This window comes from Chrysemys picta, chromosome 1, assembly GCF_011386835.1.
Source record: "Chrysemys picta bellii isolate R12L10 chromosome 1, ASM1138683v2, whole genome shotgun sequence".
Classification (NCBI taxonomy): Eukaryota; Metazoa; Chordata; order Testudines; family Emydidae; genus Chrysemys; species Chrysemys picta.
In genome coordinates this window covers 37011270-37035448 of record NC_088791.1, presented here as the reverse complement: position 1 = coordinate 37035448, position 24179 = coordinate 37011270, and positions in this window count along the sequence as shown.

Sequence of the window (24179 nt, the reverse complement as noted above, 5' to 3'; positions counted from 1 at the left end):
GGAAAGTTTTTTTTTTGTCACAGATAGCTGCTTTTACCTCATCAGTGACTGTCCACAATAATTGCTTTTGTGCCACCAAATCAAATAGCTTGTGATAGCTACCTTCAGCCCCTGCCCAACTACCTATTTTTCATATAATTACACATGAGTGACATTGTCAAACATTTCAAGATTTCTGTACTTCAATCGATAGGACGCAGGGATGATCTTAAACCTCTTCAATTCGTTTTCTTCAAATTTCTTATACACCATGGCATCACCCACCTCCATATCATTAAACACTTGTCTGGCTTTCCCAGTCAACCTGGTTAAGATGATGGGCATCCATTTATCTTCTGGAATCTTACAGATTCCACACAGGCTCTCAAAGGTAGATAGGAGCTCCTCAATGCAGTCAGTCTCTTGATAAATTGGGCAGGCTTTCTTCTACTCCCTGCAGTTGAGAGGGGATGTACTCAGTCTGAGGCTGCTCTTTTTGCTGCTTCAGTGCATAAGTTCTCCCCTCAGCTGCTAGCTTCTCCATGCATCTTTGTGGGCTTCCTTCTCAATTTCAGCATTGGCTTTGCATCTTATTGGTAGGCTCTTTCCTCGGTTTCTTTCTTCTCCTTGCTCTGGTGCTCCGCCATCCTTATTTCATGCTTGCATTCTTTCTCAGCTTTTGAGTATTGCAGTCGGCCCACTTCCCTTGAAGTATCCGGGGCTGCAGGGTCCTTGGACACTTGGACGTGGCTTATGAACAAAGCTCTCAGTTCCTGGTTTTCCTCTTAAAGGATAACCCCCTTTGCAAGCACAAATGCTCAGGGTCTCTTGTCCCAAGACCCACATATGACTGTGGTTCACTCGTTGTGGTGGATCTTTAACCCTTAAAACTCTCAATATCAAATTTAAGCTTTTAATAGCATTGGCTTACGATCTATAAACCCAATTGACCTGTGGCATGTGAATTCTGTCACAACTACATCAGTTGTCATGCTGCCTGGCGGGCTCACAACTGAGTGCCTACTTGAGAGCAGACTGTCAGAAAACAGGACAGACAACCCAAACTGGTGGTATTTATGTTCTATATTTAGATTTCATCAAGCCAGAGACAAATGAGAACTCCTGCATCACTACCAGTGTTACCATGGAGTCATAGACAGTCCCCTCAGATTCTCCAGTCTATTTTGCCACCCAGACAAACTACATTTTTGTGATAAAAGGTCACTTAAACAAAAAATCACACCACATCAGGTTGATCCCAGTCCCAGTCACTTACCCCAGATCAGTTGGTGCTCTAGATCTTATACCAAAGACAACAGTGGTGGCCAATTCTATAGTAAACAAACTAAAGGTTTATTAAGGAAAGGAAGTGAGTTATTGAGAGGTTAAAGCAGGTAAAATATATGCACAGGTGAGTCAGTTTGTAATTCCAAATAGTGGCAGTGATGTAATAAACTGGCAGTTTCCCAAAAGTCTTTTCAGGATACCCAGATTGTCTCTGGGGATCTCTGCTTTGCATCTGGTACACTTCCCTGTAAGAGTTCAAATAGTCAAGAAATGAAGGATCATTCCCTGAATCCATACTTATAGCTTTGTCTCACAGAAAACAGTCTGACAGGGTCACTACCCACTTGGGCTTTTTCTTTGATGGCAGAGAGTGAGGAATGCATTTTCAGTCTTTGACCTCCGATCATCACACACAATGACCACTTGCTTTGAAATTAGCTCTTTTCTGTTAGAATTCTTCATTTGCATTCTACAAGGCTTCTTTCTCATCTGATGGGTTATAGTGACAAGGGTATATATAATGTAAGTTTGTTATTGCATTATAACAGGATACAGTAAGTGAAAACAATGCAAGTAACATCCCATTAGTTTTCATGAAGTTTAAACACCAATCACTTTGATCTATTCTAATACACAATGAATTGGCCTGGGGCTTCGGCAAATAACCTTATTCCTCTCTTCCTCCATCTAAATCTTTATTGCCTGACTCCCTTTCAGTTGTGTGCATTGTAACTAGAATGGGTCAAAAAATTGAATGGAAAAAGTTTTTGTTGGGAAGTGTTTTTTCTTAGAAAAATTTAAAAAATTCACAGAGAAAAAATTGTTTCAAAAATGTTCATTTGTTTTCTTTGATGAAATTGGGAAATGGAAATTTTGAATTTTTTTCCCAATGTGTGTGGGTTTTCCCCTCACCCCCTTTTCAATGAGAAAAAAAAAGAAAGGGGGTAAAGACACACACACACACACAAAAAAAAAAAGGATGGAAAAAGCAGAAGCAAAAACAACAAAAAATGAAATGTTGAGAGCAAATTTTTTTGGAATTTTTTGTATAAGAAAAATTGTTCCTTATTGAAAGCTGCAGAATGAAAATACTTCAGTTTCTCCTTGATTTCCCCCTCTGTTTTTAATCAATTCTAATTGTAACCAATAATGGAGTTTGGATTGCTCTTGCTATTGACTGGAGAGTGACCAGAGGAATGGGAGACAGATGGCACTTAGCTCATAGAGCTCAGGTTTTGCTCATTTTAAATCAGTATGGCATTAACAATGGCAAATAAAATGTTTGCCAAAGCACCTAAAGGCCCCAGTTGACCCTGTACATGCACGTTCAGAGAGAACCCCTGACTGGAAGAGTTTGCAGTCTAAACAAACAGGACCAGAAAAGGGTGGGAGAAAGGAAGTATCATTATCTCTTTTACAGATAAGGAACTGAAACAGAGACGAAGTACATGCCCAAGGTGACACAGTAAGTCTGTGGCAGAATTAGGATTTGAACTTATCTACTGAGTCCCAGTGCTGTGCCCGAATCACAAAAACCGTTTTCCTGTAAGTGCTGATATACTCAGTGCTTAATTATCTTAGCTTCTTATCTGCACATAAACCAGATTCTAATCTAATCTATTTTCCTGTACTGCAGCTGTGAAACACAGTATTAAAAAAAAAACAAAAACAAAAAAAACAAAAACAAAAAACCCAACAACCCTTGAAAGACCAATGCTAACCTAACCTAATGTGGGCATTTATACTGCATGGATGGGTCTTTCTGGCTATTCCCCGAACATAACTCAATTCAGATACCCCAAAAGGGAGACAAAAATTACATTGCACATTCCTTCCTTTGTGATTTTTGCAGAGATCTAGCACATTGGGGGCACTACCAAAAGACACAATTACTGCCAACAGTTCAAGGTCTTAAAATTCAGCCCTTATGGTGATTAAAGTGATGGGGTTTTACTGTTGTTGTTAAAATAGACTACTGTTGAGTGGGTAAGGAGAGGAATGATATTTTATATTTCTTATCCCCTACTTGATTTTATATATATCTATATCTATATATAGATATAGATATATAAAAAAATCAAGTAGGGGATATATATATATATAAAATATGTGTAAATTCATTTTATACTGGAGAATCCTAAGCAGGCTGTAAAAAATGATATGCTGTTAAATTTAGCTCCCTAAGTGTGTGTTTAAAATAGTACAAGAAGAAAAAAATATTTTTTTATCTTTCCCTGGGTTTTTGAAAAGTAGAAGCACTGAGCATTAATCAAATGATAGCATTAAATTAGCACAATGGTCTTTAAGGGATTTGAGCACTTCATTCTGATGGATGAGCTGCTCATTTAGTACAAACATACAAAATCCTATGGAGAATTTCGATAGACTAAGTTTTCTTGTGGAAAACTTTCCTCGTTAACGTCAGCTTGTTGTGGAAATCTAGAATAAGAGAAATGTAGGGCTTGAAGGGACCACAAGAGGTTAGCTAGTCCAGCCCCCAGCGCTGAGGCAGGACCAACTAAACCTAGATTATCCTGGACAGGTGTTTTTTCCAATCTGTTCTTAAAAACCTCCAATAACACTGCTCTACAGCCAAAATGCTCATGAAATAAATATAGTCAAACTTTACTAATTCTGGGTCACTGAGAACGAAAATGATGCTTAAAATTGTTGATTGGCTCTAGTTTTCAAGATTTGCTATTGGGTCAGTATATACAACCCTTGACTTGGGAATGGCGGAGGATAAGTGAGTTATAAAGGGAAGGGATTTCAATTTAAACCAGAAATGACTAAAATACATCTTTGACTGAATCTATGAATAAATCTATGACTGGATTTGGACAGTACTTGCTTTTTAGGCAAAACAATGAATGATGCAATCTGAAGCTGGTATTGCGTCATACATGATATGAATTGCATCATGTTATTCCTAGAAGTCATGGATGATGCAATCATAATGAAGCTTACATCACTCTGCTGAACAAATTGCCCTATATCAGCTCTAGAAATCATACAGTGTCGTGCTCTCTTATTTGTCAGTGTTTGATTTTGCAAAGGAACACATTTCTGTTTAGCCAAAGTGAGCAGAGATGCCTCGTACTTGTGTGAACATTGCAGATAACTTCTGCTATGTTTGTGGTGAAGTGACTTTTGCATCACAAAAGCGCAGTATAACCACTATGGTTAAGAAAGCCTATCCCCTTTATTTTGGCTGCAAAATTGGAGATCAGGACAAGAGGTGGGCCCCACACGTATGCTGCAACACTTGTGCAACAAATCTTCGCCAGTGGTTGAACAGGAAAAGGAAATCTATGCCTTTTGAAGTGCCAATGATTTGGAGAGAGCCAGCAGATCATACCAGCAATTGTTACTTCTGCATGGTGCCTCCAGTTGGGAAAGGTGTGTCAAAGAAGAAAAAGTGGACTGTGCATTATCCAAACATTCCATCAGCTATACGCCCAGTACCCCATGGAGAAGGACTGCCGGTTCTTGATGCACCAGAATCATTCTCACTTGAGTCAGAAGAGGAAGAGGATGAAACTTCTGGTCCTGAATCATCAATGTCACAGGACCCACATTTTCTTCCATCCTCCTCCTCTGAACCACACCTCATAACACAAGGTGAACTGAATGACCTTGTCAGGGATTTGGAACTACCCAAGAGTAAGGCAGAGCTGTTGGGCTCCAGACTACAGCAGTGGAATCTCCTGGCAGGTGCTGTTAGGGTTTCCATGTTCCGTGACCGTCAAAAGGATCTTGTCCCATTCTTCTTCATGGAAGGTGATCTTGTAGCCTGCAACAAGATCAATGGTGTGATGGCAGCCCTCAACATCGTTCACGTTCCAGATGAGTGGAGACTGTTCATTGATTCATTGAAGACGAGTCTTAAAGCTGTTTTACTGCATAACGGCAATGTTTTGCCATCAATTCCAGTTGGTCATGCAGTCCATATGAAGGAAACCTATGACAACATGAAACAACTTTTGAGGTGCATAAACTATGACCAACATCAGTGTAGCTTTGTGGCGATTTGAAGGTTGTTGCTCTCTTGCTTGGTCTGCAGACTGGATACACAAAGTACTGCTGTTTTCTCTGCGAATGGGATAGTCGTGCAAGAGATTCCCACTACATCAAGAAAGATTGGCCACTCCGACAGTCATTGGAGTCTGGGAGGAAAAGTGTTCAGCATCCAGCACTTGTTGAATGAAGGAAGATTTTGTTACCACCCTTAAACATCAAGCTGGGTCTGATGAAGAACTTTGTCAAGGCCATTGACAAAACACAAGCACCTTTCAAGTACCTCCATGGAAAATTTCCAAGGTTAAATGAAGCTAAGATAAAGGAAAGTGTCTTTGTTGGTCCTCAGATTCGTGAACTTCTTCGAGATGATGCATTTGACCATGTACTGCATGGCAAGGAAAAGACAGCATGGAAAGCCTTCCAGTTAGTGGCAATAAATTTTCTCGGAAACAACAAGGCAGACAACTACAGGTTGTTGGTGGAAAACCTCCTCAAGGCATATAAAAGCCTTGGTTGCAACATGTCACTAAAGAAACATTTTTTGCACTCTCATCTAGATTTTTTTCCACCAAACTGCGGAGCAGTGAGCGACGAGCACGGCGAGCGATTTCACTCAGGAGTAAAGGAGTTACTATAGTGTGAGAACAGGAATTTGGCTTTATAGTTCTGAAAGAAGGAAATTTGACGGAACTACTCAGCGCAGGTACAGAAATAATCTAAGAGTATTGCATTCATACTAGTTAAAGTGATGAACTATAGGTTGATTTCTGATTCTGTAGGATTATTAGAACAAAATTTGCTGTGCCAAATGGATTTTTGTTGATGCCTAATATTACAATTTTTAAAAAAATGTCAATTGGCTTTTTAAAATATTTTGTTGTAACCACTTCTCGCACCTCTCCAATCTTTAGGCTGTCTCCCTGGCCACACTGACTCAGCCAGCTTCTTTTGAAGCACCTTTTGGGGGGGAGTACACAATCTCTTTCCTATGATCAAGGAGTCAGATTGTAGCCTTCACCGTTCACTTGGCTTCCTCTGAAGTCCGATTTCTTCTCTCTGGTGGATCCAGCAGCAATTGTGCCCCCAGCAATCAAATTCTTATTCAGGATAAATAAATGTTTAATGGAACATAAGCGAGACTAAGCACGGTGATGTGTGTGTTGCAGTTTAATGAATTACAGGGATATTTGTTAAGCAAGATGAAACATTGTACATGGTAGAAAGTCCTTTTGTTTGACTCAAGCTGTCTGAGTGTCCTTAGCCAACTCTCCAACAGTTGAGCTCAGGCTTGCATGTTTATGAAAGACTCAAGGAGGCATCCATGGTGCTTCTCATCTTTGCATTGCCTGCCAGTATCCTAGGGGTTATATGTTGAACACCTTCCCAAACCAGTCTGCAGGCTGCCTCATCCTTTTCCACAGTGTGGGTTGATGCAAGAGCACCCCCTCTGGCCATGTGGATCATTGCACTTGAGTGCACTTTGGCAGGGCTGTCAGTCAGTTCCTGGTGCCCAGTGGGTCTGGAACCCCCTCAGTTCTTAAGTATCTCAGGGAGTTGTTAGGGGAACCCAGGCCCAGCCCACTCCTCTGGGTTCCAGCTCAGGGCCCTTAAGCCAGACAGGCAGAATCAGGACTCAACTATTCCATCAGTGCCCTGAGCTCCTTCCTACCGCCCCTGGGTTCTGTAGGTTTTCAGCCTGTTGGGCCAGGTGCTCAAGGTACTGTCTCTGAGCAGTTTTTCAGCAGCTTGGAGGCAAAAGTTCCGTTTTCCTGCCTGCTTGCTCCTCTGGCAGTCCCACCCTTCTGCTTCCCACCTCTTTTATTCTTCCAGCTGCTATGAGGCTGCCAATCAGCACTGGTCTGCTAGCAGTACCTGCATTCTTGCTGGGTCAGCATGGGGTATATACACTCTTTGACACTAAGCCTCCAATCATTTTGTTCACTGTAATGACACTTCGGAAATATGTCCTGAACATATTGACTATACTCCGAATCCTTTAAAATTCTTCTTGTACTACAGGGGATCTCTCCAGTTCTGTAGGTGAATTTCATTGAACTGAATAATGCAGAGTTCTTGTAAAACTGGAACGCTCAGTTCCTTCAGGATAGAAGGAATTTTAAAGGGCTAGGGTTGGAGACATGACCGTGTTGGCAGTTTGCCTCCAAACCACCAGTACTAGGTATCTATGTAATACAAAAAGGTTCAGAACTTGTAGTACCATATTACTATTCAGATATTCAGTTTACCTAGATTGTAAACTTTTGGGGCAGGGACCACCTGTGTCTCTTGTATTTGTATAGTAACCCAAGCACAGTGGGACCCTGATCCATGACTAGGGCTCCTAAGCGCTACCGCAGTACCAATACTTTATTATAATATCGCTATTGAGACATCTAACAGAGAAGTTATGTTATTTTTCAAAGAATTATTAGCTAAATTCTAATGAATTTAGCTAATAATTCTTTAAAAAATAACCTGAATTTAGCTAAGAGAGCAACATGCATCAGAAATAGATGGAGCTTGTCCTAAAATGTATACAATTACTATTAATTTCTAGTTTCACAAAACAGCATGTCATCATAGTATATTTGGGTATGTCTACACTATGGGATTAATCCAAATTTATATAATTCAAATTTTGGAAATAGATTGTATAAAGTCGAATGTATGCAGCCACACTAAGCACATTAATTCGGCGGTGTGCATCCAGGTACCGGGGCTAGCGTCGATTTACGGAGCGTTGCACTGTGGGTAGCTATCCCATAGCTATCCCATAGTTCCCGCAATCTCCTCCACCCATTGGAATTCTGGGTTGAGATCCCAATGCCTGATGGGGCCAAAAACATTGTCGTGGGTGGTTCTGGGTACAGCCTCCCCCCTCTCCAGGGAAGCAACGGCAGACAACCGTTTCACGCCTTTTTTCTGGGTGAACAGTGCAGATGCCATACCACGGCAAGCATGGAGCCCGCTCAGCTCAAGACAGCAGTCATGAACATTGTAAACACTTCGCGCATTATCGTGCAGTTTATGCTGAGCCAGGACCTGCAAAACCAGGCGGCAAGGAGTAGGCTATGGCAGCGCGGCGGCGAGAGTGATGAGGACATGGACATGGAATTCTATCAAACCACGGGCACCGGTGCTTTGGAGATCATGCTGTTAATGGGGCAGGTTATAGCCGTGGAACGCTGATTCTGGACCCAGGAAACAAGCACAGACTGGTGGGACCGCATAGTGTTACAGGTGTGGGACGATTACCAGTGGCTGCGAAACTTTCGCATGCGTAAGGGCACTTTCTTGGAACTTTGTGACTTGCTTTCCCCTGCCCTGAAGCGCCAGAATACCAAGATGAGAGCAGCCCTCACAGTTGAGAAGCGAGTGGCGATAGCCCTATGGAAGCTTGCAACGCCAGACAGCTACTGGTCAGTCGGGAAGCAATTTGGAGTGGGCAAATCTACTGTGGGGGCTGCTGTCATGCAAGTAGCCAAAGCAATCACTGAGTTGCTGCTACGAAAGGTAGTGACTCTGGGAAATGTGCAGGTCATAGTGGATGGCTTTGCTGCAATGGGATTCCCTAACTGCAATGGGATTCCCTAACTGTGGTGGGGCGATAGATGGAACCCATATCCCTATCTTAGCACCGGAGCACCAGGGTACCCAGTACATAAACTGCAAGGGGTACTTTTCAGTGGTGCTGCAAGCACTGGTGGATCACAGGGGACGTTTCACCAACATCAACGTGGGCTGGCCGGGAAGGGTTCATGACGCTCGCGTCTTCAGGAACACTAATCTGTTTAAACGGCTGCAGCAAGGGACTTACTTCCCGGACCAGAAAATAACCATTGGGGATGTTGAAATGCCTATAGTTATCCTTGGGGACCCAGCCTACCCCTTAATGCCATGGCTCATGAAGCCATACACAGGCAGCCTGGACAGGAGTCAGGAGCTGTTCAACTACTGGCTGAGCAAGTGCAGAATGGTGGTAGAATGTGCATTTGGCCGTTTAAAAGGTTGCTGGTGCTCGTTACTGACTCGGTCAGACCTCAGCCAAACCAATATCCCCATTGTTATTGCTGCTTGCTGTGTGCTCCACAATCTCTGTGAGAGTAAGGGGGAGACTTTATGGCAGGGTGGGAGGCTGAGGCAAATCGCCTGGCTGCTGATTATGCGCAGCCAGACACCAAGGCGATTAGAAGATCACACCAGGAAGCGCTGCGCATCAGAGAAGCTTTGAAAACCAGTTTCATGACTGGCCAGGCTATGGTGTGAAAGTTCTGTTTGTTGAAAACCCGGCCTCTTGATTGACTCATTCCCTGTAAGCAAACCACCCTCCCCCCTTAAATCACAGCTTGCTTTTAAAGGAAATAAAGTCACTATCATTTAAATATCATGTATTCTTTATTAATTGATTATAAACATAGGGAGAGAACCGACAAGGTAACCTGGGTGAGGTATGGGAGGAGGATAGGAGCCTTATATATATAATATATATATAATATAATGACAGCCTTTTGGTTGGGCTGTCCACTGGGGTGGAGTGGGAGGGTGCATGAAGCCTCCCCCCCCCCCCCGCGTTCTTACACGTCTGGGTGAGGAGGATATGGAACATGGTGAGGGGGGGAGGAAGGTTATACAGCGGCTGCAGCAGCAGTCTGTTATCCTGCTGCCGTTCCTGAAGCTCCACCAGATGGCGGAGCATGTCCGTTTGATCACGCAGCAGCCCCAGCACTGCAGCCTGCCACCTCTCATCTCGAGCGTCCCTCATGACCTCAAGTTCACTGGCATCTTTCCTGTATTTAGATACTGTGTCCTTCCACTCATTCAAATGAGCTCTTTCATTGCGGGTGCATTCCATTATTTCCGAGAACATCTCGTCTCGCGTCCTCTTTCTCCGACGCCTTATCTGAGATAGCCTTCGGGACGGAGGAGGGAGGCTTGAAAAATTTGCAGCTGCTGGAGGGAGGGATGAAAAAAAGGAGAGAAGTTTTTAAAATGATACATTTTACAGAACAATGTTTATACTCTTTCATGGTGAACGACACTATTCACATTACATAGCACGTGTGATTTCAGAAGATCCCTGCTAGCCAAACGCGAAAAGCTCAGGGCCAATTCCCCCCCCCCCACGCTTGGCTAACTGCAGGGAAGGATTTCTTTTCATCCACAGGCAAACAGCCCAGTAGGAACGGCCACCTGTGTCCCCTTAATTAAAGTCCCATATTTCAACCAGGTTACCATGAGTGATATCACTCTCCTAAGGATTACACAGCAAGATAAAGAACGGATGTTGCTTGAATGCCAGCAAACACCGGGACCATACGCTGCCAGGCTTTGTCATGCAATGATACCAGATTACTTGCTACTAGCATGGCGTGGTCAAGTGTCCTACCATGGAGGACGGAATAAGGCTGCACTGCCCAGAAACCTTGTGGCAAGGCTTTTGGAGTACCTCCAGGAGAGCTTCATGGAGATGTCCCTGGAGGATTTCCGCTCCATCCCCAGACATGTTAACAGACTTTTCCAGTAGCTGTACTGGCCGCGAATGCATCCCAAGTCCTCAGGGCAAAGTAATCATTAAAAAACGCTTGCTTTTAAAACAAGTTTTATATTTTAAAAGGTAAACTCACCTGAGGTCCCTTCCATTGGGTCATGGTCTTGGATACTGGCTTGGGAGGGTACTTCAGTCAGGCTGAGAAAAAGATCCTGGCTGTTGGGGAGAACGGAGTGCTTTGTGCTCTCCGCAAGCTCGTCCTCCTCCTCCTCCTCTTCCCCGTCCGCAGAATCCTCAGGTGTAGCTGATGAGATTACCCCCGCCTCGGAATCCACGGTCACAGGTGGGGTAGTGGTGGCGGCCCCCCCCTAGAACTGCATGCAGCTTGGCGTAGAAGCGGCATGTCCGCGGCTCTGACCCGGAGCGACCGTTTGCCTCCTTTGTTTTTTGATAGGCTTGTCTGAGCTCCTTGACTTTCACACGGCACTGATCTGAGTCCCTATTGAGGCCTCTGTCCATCATACCCTTGGAGATTTTTTCAAAAGTTTTGGCATTTCGTCTTTTTGAATGAAGTTCTGCTAGCACTGAATCCTCTCCCCATATAGCGATTAGATCCAGTACCTCCCGTACGGTCCATGCTGGTGCTCTTTTTCGATTATTGGCCTGCATGGTTACCTGTGCTGATGAGCTATCTATGGTCACCTGTGCTTTCCACGCTGGGCAAACAGGAAATAAAATTCAAATGTTCGCGGGGCTTTTCCTGTCTACCTGGCCAGTGCATCCGATTTCAGATTGCTGTCCAGAGTGGTCACAATGGTGCACTGTGGGATAGCTCCCGGAGGCCAATACAATCGAATTGCGGCCACCCTAACCCTAATTCGAAATGACAATATTGATTTTGGTGCTACTCCACTCATCGGGGTGGAGTACAGAAATCAATTTTAAGAGCCCTTTATTTTGAAATAAATGGCTTCGTTGTGTGGAGGGGTGCAGGGTTAATTCGATTTAACACTGCTAAATCCGAATTAAAGTCATAGTGTAGACCAGGCCTTTGTTCTGTTCTAACTGCAAGGAGGGAAAATGGCAGAATTAGATGAAGCAAAATTCCAGAAAAGAAGAGCATAAAAGTTATTTGAAGAAAAATCACACTCAAACACAGAGGTGCATTAAGGTTTCGTGGGGCCCTGGGCCAGAGCAAGCGGGGGGCCTCTCCCCACCCCTTCAGCCTGAGGCCGAGGCCCAGGCCCATGTTCTGCCCCTTCCACCTGAGGCCCTGCCCACAGCCCCACCCTCTCTACCCCTTCCCCAGGGATGGGGGTGTTCTGCAGGGGTTCCCCCGTCCTGCAGCTTCTGCTGGGAATGGGGGTGGAGTTTGGGGGGGGTGAGCTGGGGGGGCTTCCCCCATCCCGTGACTTCTGCCGGGGATGGGGTTGGGAAGTGTGTGGGCTTCCCCTGTCCTGCCCACTGGGTGGCAGAAGCTGGGGGGCCCAGTTGGCCAGGGCCCCTGGGCAGGGGCCCAGTGGCTAATCCGCCATTACTCAAACAATAGTCCTCATACAAGAGATGCATTAGCAAAAATCAGTAATTCCCCATTCTGTTTTACATTAGCCTCGTGTGCTAAACAGAATGTGTTTTCAGCATTCATATCTATTTACTGGCGAAAAGAACAAAAAGGCACATTTTTTTTTAAAGTCAGTAATTGAAATCTCTGATTTCTGGAATTACCAAATATGGTTCCTAGAGCGTAAGGCTAGGTCTACACTACGGGCCGGGGGTCGACCTAAGATACGCAACTTCAGCTACGTGAATAGCGTAGCTGAAGTGGTGTATTTTAGGTTGACTTACCTGGCTGTGAGGACGGCGGCGAGTCGACCGCTGCCACGCCACTGTCGACTCCGCTTCCACCTCTTGCTGTGATGGATTTCCAGAGTCGACGGAAGAGCCATCAGGGATCGATTTTATTGCGTCTTCACTAGACGTGATAAGTCGATCCCCAATAGATCGATTGCTACCCTCCGATTCGGCGGGTAGTGAAAACGTGCCCTTAGAGCCAAAACTTTCCAGGCTGGGTTCCTAAAGTTAATTGTCCTCCCTCAGCCATAACGAGGTGCCTATATATAAGTACCCTAACTGTTCAGAGGTGCTGAGCACCCACAGTGGCTGGTGGTGGACTGCTCATGCACCATTTTTGTTGCAGAATCAGCATAGTTGGTGGTCTTTGCTTGGTAGCTTTTTCATCATTCTCAAGCTGCTTTTAGACAGAATGACAGTCTTCCTCCTTTAGCCATAATTGCTGATCTAACTGCCCTCTCATTACCATTCTTGATTCCACCACCACCACCACCACCTCTTCTCCACCTGCTCCCACAACACCCCTTATACAACAGATAAAATACGTAGAATAGGGACTTTTTCAAAGTCCATTGAAGTCAACATGAGACTTTCCATTGACTTCAATAGGTTTTGGCTCAGACCCCATTTTGGCTTTGTGTGACCAATACAACATTATTATGAAGACCTGATACTAAAGCAGATATTTGGAGAAAGCTGTTCTTTAATTGTTAATGAAGGTTTTAAAGTGATGTCAAGCCTCAAAGGCTGAACAGTGACTTTCATCTTAAATGACTCGTATATGGACAGCTTCTCTTGTGTATCTGAATATCTGATTGGCATCTCAAGGCTACAGAAGTAGGTATTGCACAAATGATTCCCACTTCAAAGAGTGCAGAACAAACATTAATTTCAGACATCTTATGAATTTATACAAAACCTAATCCTGTGCTAGATCATTTTTTGCATTTAAATTACGTTTACTACTGATATGTGAGCTAGGACTAGAGGTTTACAACAGCTCAGGGATGTCTGGAAAGAAGCGGGGATTAATATCTGGAGAAAATATTTGTTTATTAATAATAAGGAATGTTGTGTTATAAGACCCAGACATGATTCTCATTTATAATAAGAGCCCTTTAGACCACTCTAGCCGTTTTGAATGGGCCTCAAAGTGTATGTAAATCTTAAGTAATGATTTGGAGAGTCTCCTATTCCTTTTACGAGACCTCTTGAATGAGCTCGCAGAGCTGCTGCTGCACCAGGCTGGAACTGGACAACACACTGTGAATTAGCATCACACTGCTCAGGCTGAGTATTTCAGAACATTTTGTATAGCCCTACAGCTGAAAAATAACCAAACGTTGCTCATTTTTATCCTGCAGTAGAGGAGTTCTGAACATAAGAACAGCCATACTGGGTCAGACCAAAGGCCCATCTAGCCCAGTATCCTGTCTTCCAACAGTGGCCAACGCCAGGTGCTCCAGAGGGAATGAACAGAACAGGTAATCATCAAGTGATCCATCCCCTGTCACCCTTCTGTATACACCTCATCTTGCTGTCTTTGCGAGTTCTTACCATTGCTAGTCTGAGTGATGACCATAGCCCTGGTCCTGCAATACGATCTATGCGGCCTGACCCCTGTCTGGATCTGATTACAGGATTTCGACCCATTAGGGGTAAGACTTACAGAAGAAAATATGAATCCCCATATAATTAAAATGCTTAATGTAGTTAAAAGATTTGTAGATTTTTACTTACATAGATCTACCTCTGAGTAATTAAGTCAGCAAATGCAGCAACACCTGTTCTGAATAACATCCCAACTGGTTGCCTAGTAAAGGGAAAGGTCTTTTACTAATGGTCAAACAAATTTATTCCAGTGACCTTGGTGATGCTTTAATGTGGCCAGTTCAGATGCTGGAACAGGGTAGACTTTCAAAGCTACTACACCAGGGATTGGCAACCTTTGGCGCGCGGCTCGCCAGGGTAAGCACCCTGGCAGGCTGGGCTGGTTTGTTTACCTGCCATGTCCGCAGGTTCGGCCGATCGCGGCTCCCACTGGCCACGGTTCGCTGTCCCAGGCCAATGGGGGCTGCTGGAAGTGGCGCGGGCTGAGGGATGTGCTGGCTGCCACTTCCTGCCGCCCCCATTGGCCTGGAGCGATGAACCACGGCCAGTGGGAGCCATGATCGGCTGAACCTGTGGACGCGGCAGGTAAACAAACCGGCCCGGCCTGCCAGCGTGCTTACCCTGGCGGGCCACTTGCCAAAGGTTGCTGATCCCTGAACTACACTAAGCAAATATTTTGGGAGAGGTAGTTTGTGCAGCATCATCAATTCACAGTCTCATCCTCTCCCTCTGACAACAGGAAGGGGAGGGAACTCTCGCAGCTGAATTCCTTCCTTCTCCCACTCCTTAACTCTAGCTACAGAGGAGAAGGCAACTCATGACCCATTATCTTGGTATTTACAGTCGTGCTTGACATGCTGTAAAGCTGGCTCTGCTCTGGATGAGCTTCTCAGTGTAGGTTTCACTTTCTGTCAAAAAATAACATTTCCAGATCTGCCTGATAGATGTACTCTGTGTGTTCATATAGCATCTTTATACCTGCATTTTCCAGATATAGAAATGAGGAGAAAGGAAAAAACTACTGGTTGTAACGCTGACAGACCTGGTTGTTGGTGGGTGGGATCCAACCTGGGACTTCTGGAACTTAGTGCATGAGCCTCTACCACAGGAGCTAAAAGCCAACTTTTAGTCAGTCAGTGAGTGAGAGAGAGAGAGAGTGTGTGTGTGTCTCCCCTGTGCCAGTAGAGGGGACATAACACCACACTCAGGAGGTGTGTGGGTTACACAGTCACTATTGCCTGAACCAAATTGCTCTACAGCCAAAATGCTTCTGAAATAAATGTAGTCAAAATTTACTAATTCTGGGTCACTGAGAACGAAAATGATGCTTAAAGTTGTTGATTGGCTCTAGTTTTCAAGATATGCTATTGGGTCAGTATATACGACCCTTGACTTGGGAATGGCGGAGGATAAGTGAGTTATAAAGGGAAGGGATCTCAATTTAAACCAGAAAGGACTAAAATACATCTTTGACTGGATCTATGAATAAATCTATGACTGGGTTTGGACAGTACTTGCTTTTTAGGCAAAACAATGAATGATGCAATCTGAAGCTGGTATTGCATCATACATGATATGAATTGCATCATGTTATTCCTAGAAGTCATGGATGATGCAATCATAACAAAGCTTACATCACTCTGCTGAACAAATTGCCCTATATCAGCTCTAGAAATCATACAGTGTCGTGCTCTCTTATTTGTCAGTGTTTGATTTTACAAAGGGACACATTTCTGTTTAGCCAAAGTGAGCAGAGATGCCTCGTACTTGTGTGAACAGTGCAGATAACTTCTGCTATGTTTGTGGTGAAGTGACTTTTGCATCACAAAAGCGCAGTATAACCACTATGGTTAAGAAAGCCTATCCCCTTTATTTTGGCTGCAAAATTGGAGATCAGGACAAGATGTGGGCCCCACACACACATGCTGCAACACTTGTGCAACAAATCTTCGCCAGTGGTTGAACAGGAAAAGGAAATCTATGCCTTTTGCAGTGCCAATGATTTGGAGAGAGCCAACAGATCATACCAGCAATTGTTACTTCTGCATGGTGCCTCCAGTTGGGAAAGGTGTGTCAAAGAAGAAAAAGTGGACTGTGCATTATCCAAACATTCCATCAGCTATACGCCCAGTACCCCACGGAGAAGGACTGCCGGTTCCTGATGCACCAGAATCATTCTCACTTGAGTCAGATGAGGAAGAGGATAAAACTTCTGGTCCTGAACCATCAGTGTCATAGGACCCATATTTTCTCCCATCCTCCTCCTCTGAACCACACCTCATAACACAAGGTGAACTGAATGACCTTGTCAGGGATTTGGAACTACCCAAGAGTAAGGCAGAGCTGTTGGGCTCCAGACTACAGCAGTGGAATCTCCTGGCAGGTGCTGTTAGGGTTTCCATGTTCCGTGACCGTCAAAAGGATCTTGTCCCATTCTTCTTCATGGAAGGTGATCTTGTAGCCTGCAACAAGATCAATGGTGTGATGGCAGCCCTCAACATCGTTCACGTTCCAGATGAGTGGAGACTGTTCATTGATTCATTGAAGACGAGTCTTAAAGCTGTTTTACTGCATAACGGCAATGTTTTGCCATCAATTCCAGTTGGTCATGCAGTCCATATGAAGGAAACCTATGACAACATGAAACAACTTTTGAGGTGCATAAACTATGACCAACATCAGTGTAGCTTTGTGGCGATTTGAAGGTTGTTGCTCTCTTGCTTGGTCTGCAGACTGGATACACAAAGTACTGCTGTTTTCTCTGCGAATGGGATAGTCGTGCAAGAGATTCCCACTACATCAAGAAAGATTGGCCACTCCGACAGTCATTGGAGTCTGGGAGGAAAAGTGTTCAGCATCCAGCACTTGTTGAATCAAGGAAGATTTTGTTACCACTCTTACACATCAAGCTGGGTCTGATGAAGAACTTTGTCAAGGCCATTGACAAAACACAAGCAGCTTTCAAGTACCTCCGTGGAACATTTCCAAGGTTAAGTGAAGCTAAGATAAAGGAAGATGTCTTTGTTGGTCCTCAGATTTGTGAACTTCTTCGAGATGATGCATTTGACTATGCACTGCGTGGCAAGGAAAAGCCGGCATGGAAAGCCTTCCAGTTAGTGGCAATAAATTTTCTCGGAAATAGCAAGGCAGACAACTACAGGTTGTTGGCGGAAAACCTCCTCAAGGCATACAAAAGCTTTGGTTGCAACATGTCACTAAAGATACATTTTTTGCACTCTCATCTAGATTTTTTTCCACCAAACTGCAGAGCAGTGAGCGACGAGCACGGCGAGTGATTTCACCAGGACATTGCGACAATGGAGAAACGCTATCAGGGCAAATGGAGCCCATCAATGCTTGCAGACTATTGCTGGAGAGTGACAAGAGATGCTCCATTTAATGAATACAAGAGACAAGCCAAGAAGCGCCGAGTAGACACTGAATAGGACTAAACTATGTTTTTTTGCCTTTTGTTTCATAATAAATTTTATTTATATAACCCTTTTGCTGATTTTTAAAGTGTTACATAAACAGGACAGGTGAAATATTATCATGTAAAGCAACCATAAACACATGAAAAGACCTAGGTTTACAATTTATGATTAAAACTCTATTACTATCTACACAATATACATAGACATAAAATGTGCTATTTATTATGTATTTTGATGTGCTGAATTCAAATATGACAATTAAAACAACTGATTGGCTACTGTTTCTAAGATATTTAAGTTTTTACATTTTATCTCTGAAGCAGACGACTTCTCAAAAATTGTAGACCAGTGCATGAAATTGGCTAAAAATGAGACTTAAAAGAAATAATTCATCTTGGGTTCTTTTTATTTGTCTTCTGATTTTTGAGCATTTCAGAGACATGTTTCCAATCTTTTCTCCACACTCACAAGGTCTAGAAACTTTTTTTAAAATGAAAATTGAGATTCTCATGTAATCGCAGGATTTTTCTTTAAAAATCTCCCAAATATTGCAAGACTTGTGATAAACTCACAAGACTTGGCAATACTGTTTACTGCTCTGGCTGAACTCCCGAAAGGGACTAGAATGTCAGTGGTTTTTCCTCTTGGGAATAAATGTTTCAATCTTTGTTTTTTAAGGTTTCCTAGATTGCTGAGCCACTCTGGCAATGTTTGTTGGTTTGGTTGGGGTTTTTTTGGTTTGTTTTTTTTGTTTGTTTTTTGGTAAGATTTCCAGCAGCTCATGAAAATACACAAGAGCACCTTCAGCTTCCCCTTATACTCATGACACACATTTCATGTCAGTTACAGGAAGCAGGTAAAATTTCCTGAATGTGGAGTTATTTTATGGTTTTTGGGGAAGGGGTGTTTTTCCTTTGTATTTACAAAAAATAAAACTCTCAAAGTGAAACTAGCCCAGTGAAATTGTGTTATTTCATGCATGAGACATTTCTCACAGCTCTAATTGTATCATAATTCTTAAGTGAGTAACCAAGTTTAAAATTTCTTACCCAACATTTCCTAAACTTTTAAAGCTTGAACCTGTTTCAGGAAAATAAGCCAGTAGTGCTGCTTCTGCAACAATGCTACGTATTAAAGGCCTACAACATTAATTTGTACATCATTTTCTGCACACTCAACCCCTCTCTGCTAGTCCTTTGCACCGCATCTACTTTGAGAAATGCTGATGGTGATATTCACAGGAGCGCTGCCAGCTTTTTTGCCGCCCTAGGTGGCGGAAGGTCCCGCCCCTGAAATACTGCCGCCGACGGCTTTCAGTTCTGAGGGCTTGTCTACACTTGAAATGCTGCAGCTCTAACACTTCAAATGTAGACACTACCTACACCAACAGGAGGGGTTCTCCTGTCGGCGTAGATAATTGACCTAGTTACCACCTCTTGGGGAGGTGGACAGAAGAATTGTTCTGTCAACCTAGTGTTGTCTACACTGTGGGTTAGGTTGGCTTAACTGCACTGGTTAAGTGATGTAGCTGGGTCAACATAACTTTTTAATGTAGACCAGGCCTCAGTCTCCCCAAATCCATGCTTTCTGAGTCCATAGCTACCAGACACTCTAACTTTTCCCCTCTGGTTCATCACCCTCAAAGGTGTGAAACTAGCCCTCCAGTTATCAGTTCACTTTGGCTCACACTCATCACACAGTTTGCACAACAGATACCTGCTTGAGGTAAAAATAAACAAAAGTTTTATTTAACCAAAGAATCACAGATTCGGAGATCAAATAGTAAGGGAAGAAAACATGTGCAAGTTAGATGAAAATAAACATAAAGACCCAACCTCAGGCTTTATTTTCTATATTAGATAAAATCCCTTTTCTAATACAAATTACCTGTTGCCTTTGAACAGTTTTCCACCATACCTCCTAGCCATAGGGTTCCAGCATTCACAGGCAGACTCCCCCCGGTTTGAGAAATTCTAGATGAAAACCTCAGATTCAAGCTTCCTTTTTTAAAAGGCTTTTGTCCTTCTGGCATATGGCTCATGGTTATTCAGAGTGGGGGAAATCCTTCTTGTCTTAGTGTCGTTCCATTAACTTTAGTGGTCCACCATTGTCTCTTGCTGGACTGGACCATGGATGGGTACTTGAAACTGATTTCATGTATACAACTGGCTTGGGAGATGTCTCTCCTTGTTTGATCGCTCACTGTCCTGTGGTGAGGTGGAACTGAAGTTTTATGAACCCGGTTCCCCATACACATACATTAATAACAATAGCCTGTATATGTATCTCAGTATGATTATTAAGTTAAGAACGTTACAAGTTTTCATAAAATACCGTACACAACATGTTTTACAGCACAATTACATTGTATACAATCATTTGATTCAGCTGCTTATTCTTTGGGATTCAAATTCCCTTTTCTCTCCTTGACCCTGATTGGCACAGGTATCTTTTCCAAATCTGGTTTAGATCCAGCCAAAATATCAGGCAATGTCTATTTTCATGAGATTTAGACTTTAAGATTTCAAAATTTTCACACAACCAAATGATTTCTTCTTTTTGATCTTGAAATTTTATGACAACAGCTTGCAAAATTCCAGGTCTGTTAAATACAAACTTTAGCCTTGATTTAATTTGGCACTAAAACCCTATACTAATCCTTTTATGACCACCCCCCCTCCTTTTCCCTGACTAGGGGGAACAGCTGGACTCTGAATGAGCTGGGAAGTCCCCATCCCCCCAAGCTGAGGCTCTAAGGTTCTGAGACTATGCAAGGAGAAGGCTGGGGCCATGCCCCAAACTGAAGGGGAAAACTGGGATGGTAGGAAGTGGCCCAGGCAGATGATCTGGAGCGGTAGCCAGAAGGTAGAGCCACCCCTCACCTCTCTCTACTGGGACCCAGTGGAGAGGGAGGGCCCAGGTCTCTCCCACCTTTCCCTCCTCCCCTGGCTGCTGGAGAGATCCCAAAGGACTTTGGGGGGTGATGAACTGCCACTTGGCCGCCGGGCACTGCAAACAGCCCAGAAGAGTCGTCCCAAGACTTAAGAGATGCTGTTTGGCTGCATCCTGACCACTGGTCTTGCTGGACCCCATGTAAAGCCTGCTACAGCCCCCGTAACTGTCTCATCATTATGTATGTACATGAGCACGCACACACACACACACACACGTATCATTAAATATTATTTGAACAGAAACTCAAAAATATTGATTAAATTGGGATGAAACTGAAAGACCACTGACCTGTTATGTTTTTTCCTTGAAGGCCAGTTCTTTATTCTGTAATCACTTTCTTTGATGGATAATACCACATGGATATTTTTGTTTTGTATTGTTTTCGGTACAGCAAACTGCCTGTTAAAATAAATCTAAAAGAACAGCAAGGTCATACTGATCTGGTCCCAAGTGTCCATAGAGGCATATGTTGAGACAGGTGCTTAACTCAGCCTCCTGGCCAAAAACAATACATGGAGGAATTTCATCTGAACTCCAGGCAGGTGGTCAGCTCATCACAGATCTGTGAACATGTTTGTCCAAAATATGTATATGCATTTAAATAGGAATCGTGGACTCACTGGGTCTAAGCAAACCCACCATCCCGCAGTTTAAGGTGAGCCATTTAGTCTTCATGAAGTAACTGGGTACATACTATCGGAGATAGAACTCCTTTGGTTATCCAGACAGGTGCAGCATATCTTCATTGCACTGTGCCTCTGTCCTGTTCTGGAGAGGTTCGGGACTACTGTTGAGCTAGCAGTCTCTATATGAAACAATACTTGGTCTATCAGTTGAGTGCACCTGCAGGACGCCACAGTTTTAGTAACTTTTGTGATGTGGACATCTGTCCATTATGAACTGGACTGAGACACTTTGCCATAGAATAATTAATATTTGTATTATAGAAACATCTGGCAATGGTGAAGTTGCACTGGTGGTAAGCAGCAGTGTCTTTACAGGTCTGTCGCATCTTATGTGCATTTAACATGCCCGGTTTTAGCTTTACGCGGTCGGCAAAAAAAAACCCCAAAAAGGGAAAAAATAACAATTTTAATACTGTGCCTGTAGTGTGGGCGATTTTGCCCGCCATTCAACTCAATGTAATTTTGACTATACGCGGTTTTCGCTTTATGCGCTAACTGCGGAACGGAACCCCCACGTAAGATGAGATTCGCCTGTATTGTCATGTCATGAAAATCGGCTCAGCAACTGCTGACGTTCTAAATGCTGCAACTGTCCTCTTCCTTCAGAAGCAGGCTCGGTGGAGTGGATAGTAATTTCACTGACACTGATGTAAATTTAGGGAAACACCAATGACATTTCCATTGTAGCTGAAATCACACAGCCTTGCATCAGTTACTTTATGTAGCGGGGTCCTCAATCCCAGGATACATGCTGAAAGGTGGTACACACCACTATATCCTCCTCTGTCTTCAGACAGTGCTCTTCAGCAACCGAGAGAGGCCCTAACCCTTGTCAACATTAGAAAAATTAGGACACATATCATTGTAAGTGGTAGCAGTGAGGTAGGAATTGGACTAGAGGTTTTTGTGACCTTTCTTAAGACTGTATCAGGGTTTCCATCATTAATTTCTGCTTTCACAGATACAGAAATTAGATACAATTTTTTGTGTGGGTATTTTTAAAACTTATGGTATATTAATATATAAAAAGTGTTTTCAGGCACTTTTTAAAGGTCCTGAAAGTTAAAATTTTGCAGTGGAGTTTTATATTGTTGGCTTTTGTATTAACATGTTTTAATATCCTGGTGGATATTAAAGGAAAAATGAAATAATTTAAAACTGACCAAGTTAATCCTTTTAGAAAAGCAGATTTCTGGGCAATGTACTTGTCTTTTTTTTTTTTTTTTGGGTGCTTTTTTCAAAGGAAATTTCAAAATGAATTCCAGTACATGGTTTTAGTGAATACATGGACCAGCAGGGGATTAATTTGTGGCTATAAAAATCCCCAAGTACTCATTGACATACTATGCTGAAATTTCTCACAGGGATAACTGAGGGTCTAATTTGCTCCAAAAAAGTATCAAGTTGCATGAAATAAAGAGTGCTAGCACTGGGAAGCTGCAACTGCGGACTGGTGCGGCCCTTATAATTGACTTTATTTTTTTACACTTTCTTTCTGGAGCATCTGATTGATACTGAACTAGATGAAACACTGGTCTGATCCACTATGTACTTTCTGTCCTCCTTTCAATAAGGGTTGATCCAACTCCCATTGAAATCAAAGGGAATCTTTCCAAAGATTTTAGAGGGAAATAGATTGGGCTGCACTGCTGAAATGAGGGCAGACATTCTATGGGTGATACCCTGGCTCCATTGAAGACAATGGGATCAGGCTTTCACCCTCTGTCTGCAGCATGCAGTTGGACTATCTGAAAATGTGCTTAAATTTAATCAACTATAATAGCCACAAATAGTCATGACACTCTTTTTATTGCTCAACAATCAAATAACATACCCTTGGGTTGGTAGTACGGAAAATACAAGTGCTCTGCAAGTTAATTGGGAAGTTTGGGTTACACATTATTAAACACATTACAGAAGTCCATTTTATTTCTTCATGACAGCGTTTTTAATTTAGTAGACCGTAGGATTGCATATATAACTGTCTCCAATTCACTAGCTTAACTTAATGTTCCACCTTGGAAGAAACATTTTGTCTCAGCATCAGTGGCACTGGAGCTGTTAAATACTCATATCTTTGCCATCAGTACTGCCTTAACAAAAATTAGATTCCATGTCTTGGTACCAACCAGGGCTTTAAAATTGAAGACACGAACCCACTGAAATACCCGTGTTCATATACGCTCTATAGATACAATGATATCTTTTCCTTCTGATAACATTTTGTTATCTTCAGAATTATGATCTAATGGAATTATAACATGAAAAATGTCACAGCAAATTACATGAGGAACTGAATACAGATTGAACACATTACCCATGAGGTTAATGAATATTTCAGATCTTACCCAATATATACTTTTACAGCCAATTCTTATTAACTAAACTAAGATTTATTAAAAAAGAAAAGAGAGAGAGTATTGGTTAAAAGATCATATACATACAGATATGAGTAGAGTTCTTAGGTCAGTTTCATAGTAGCGATGCTGAGCTTTAGAGCTGCAAAAAGTTCTTTCAGAATTAGTCCATAGGTTGCAGTCCAATATCCAGATGGGATGGAGACCTCAGTCTTGTGACTCAAATTTCCCCTGATGAAGCTTAAGCAGATCTGAGATGAAAGGATCAGGGCCTGAGAGTTTTTATAGACCCCTGGCAGGCTATTGTCAGCCTCTTGACAGCAGGTGTTCCTTGGGTGAAGAATAGTGTTTTTGAAGTAGCCTCTTATTTCCTAAACATCACCGGTAATTAGCTACACGGATTAACATAAGGCAATTGCCTATCTCTCGCCATTTACAGGTAATTTACTATATACTTCAAAGAGAAGTGGTGACAGTGATATCACTACATTCACAGTTCATTTAAATATTA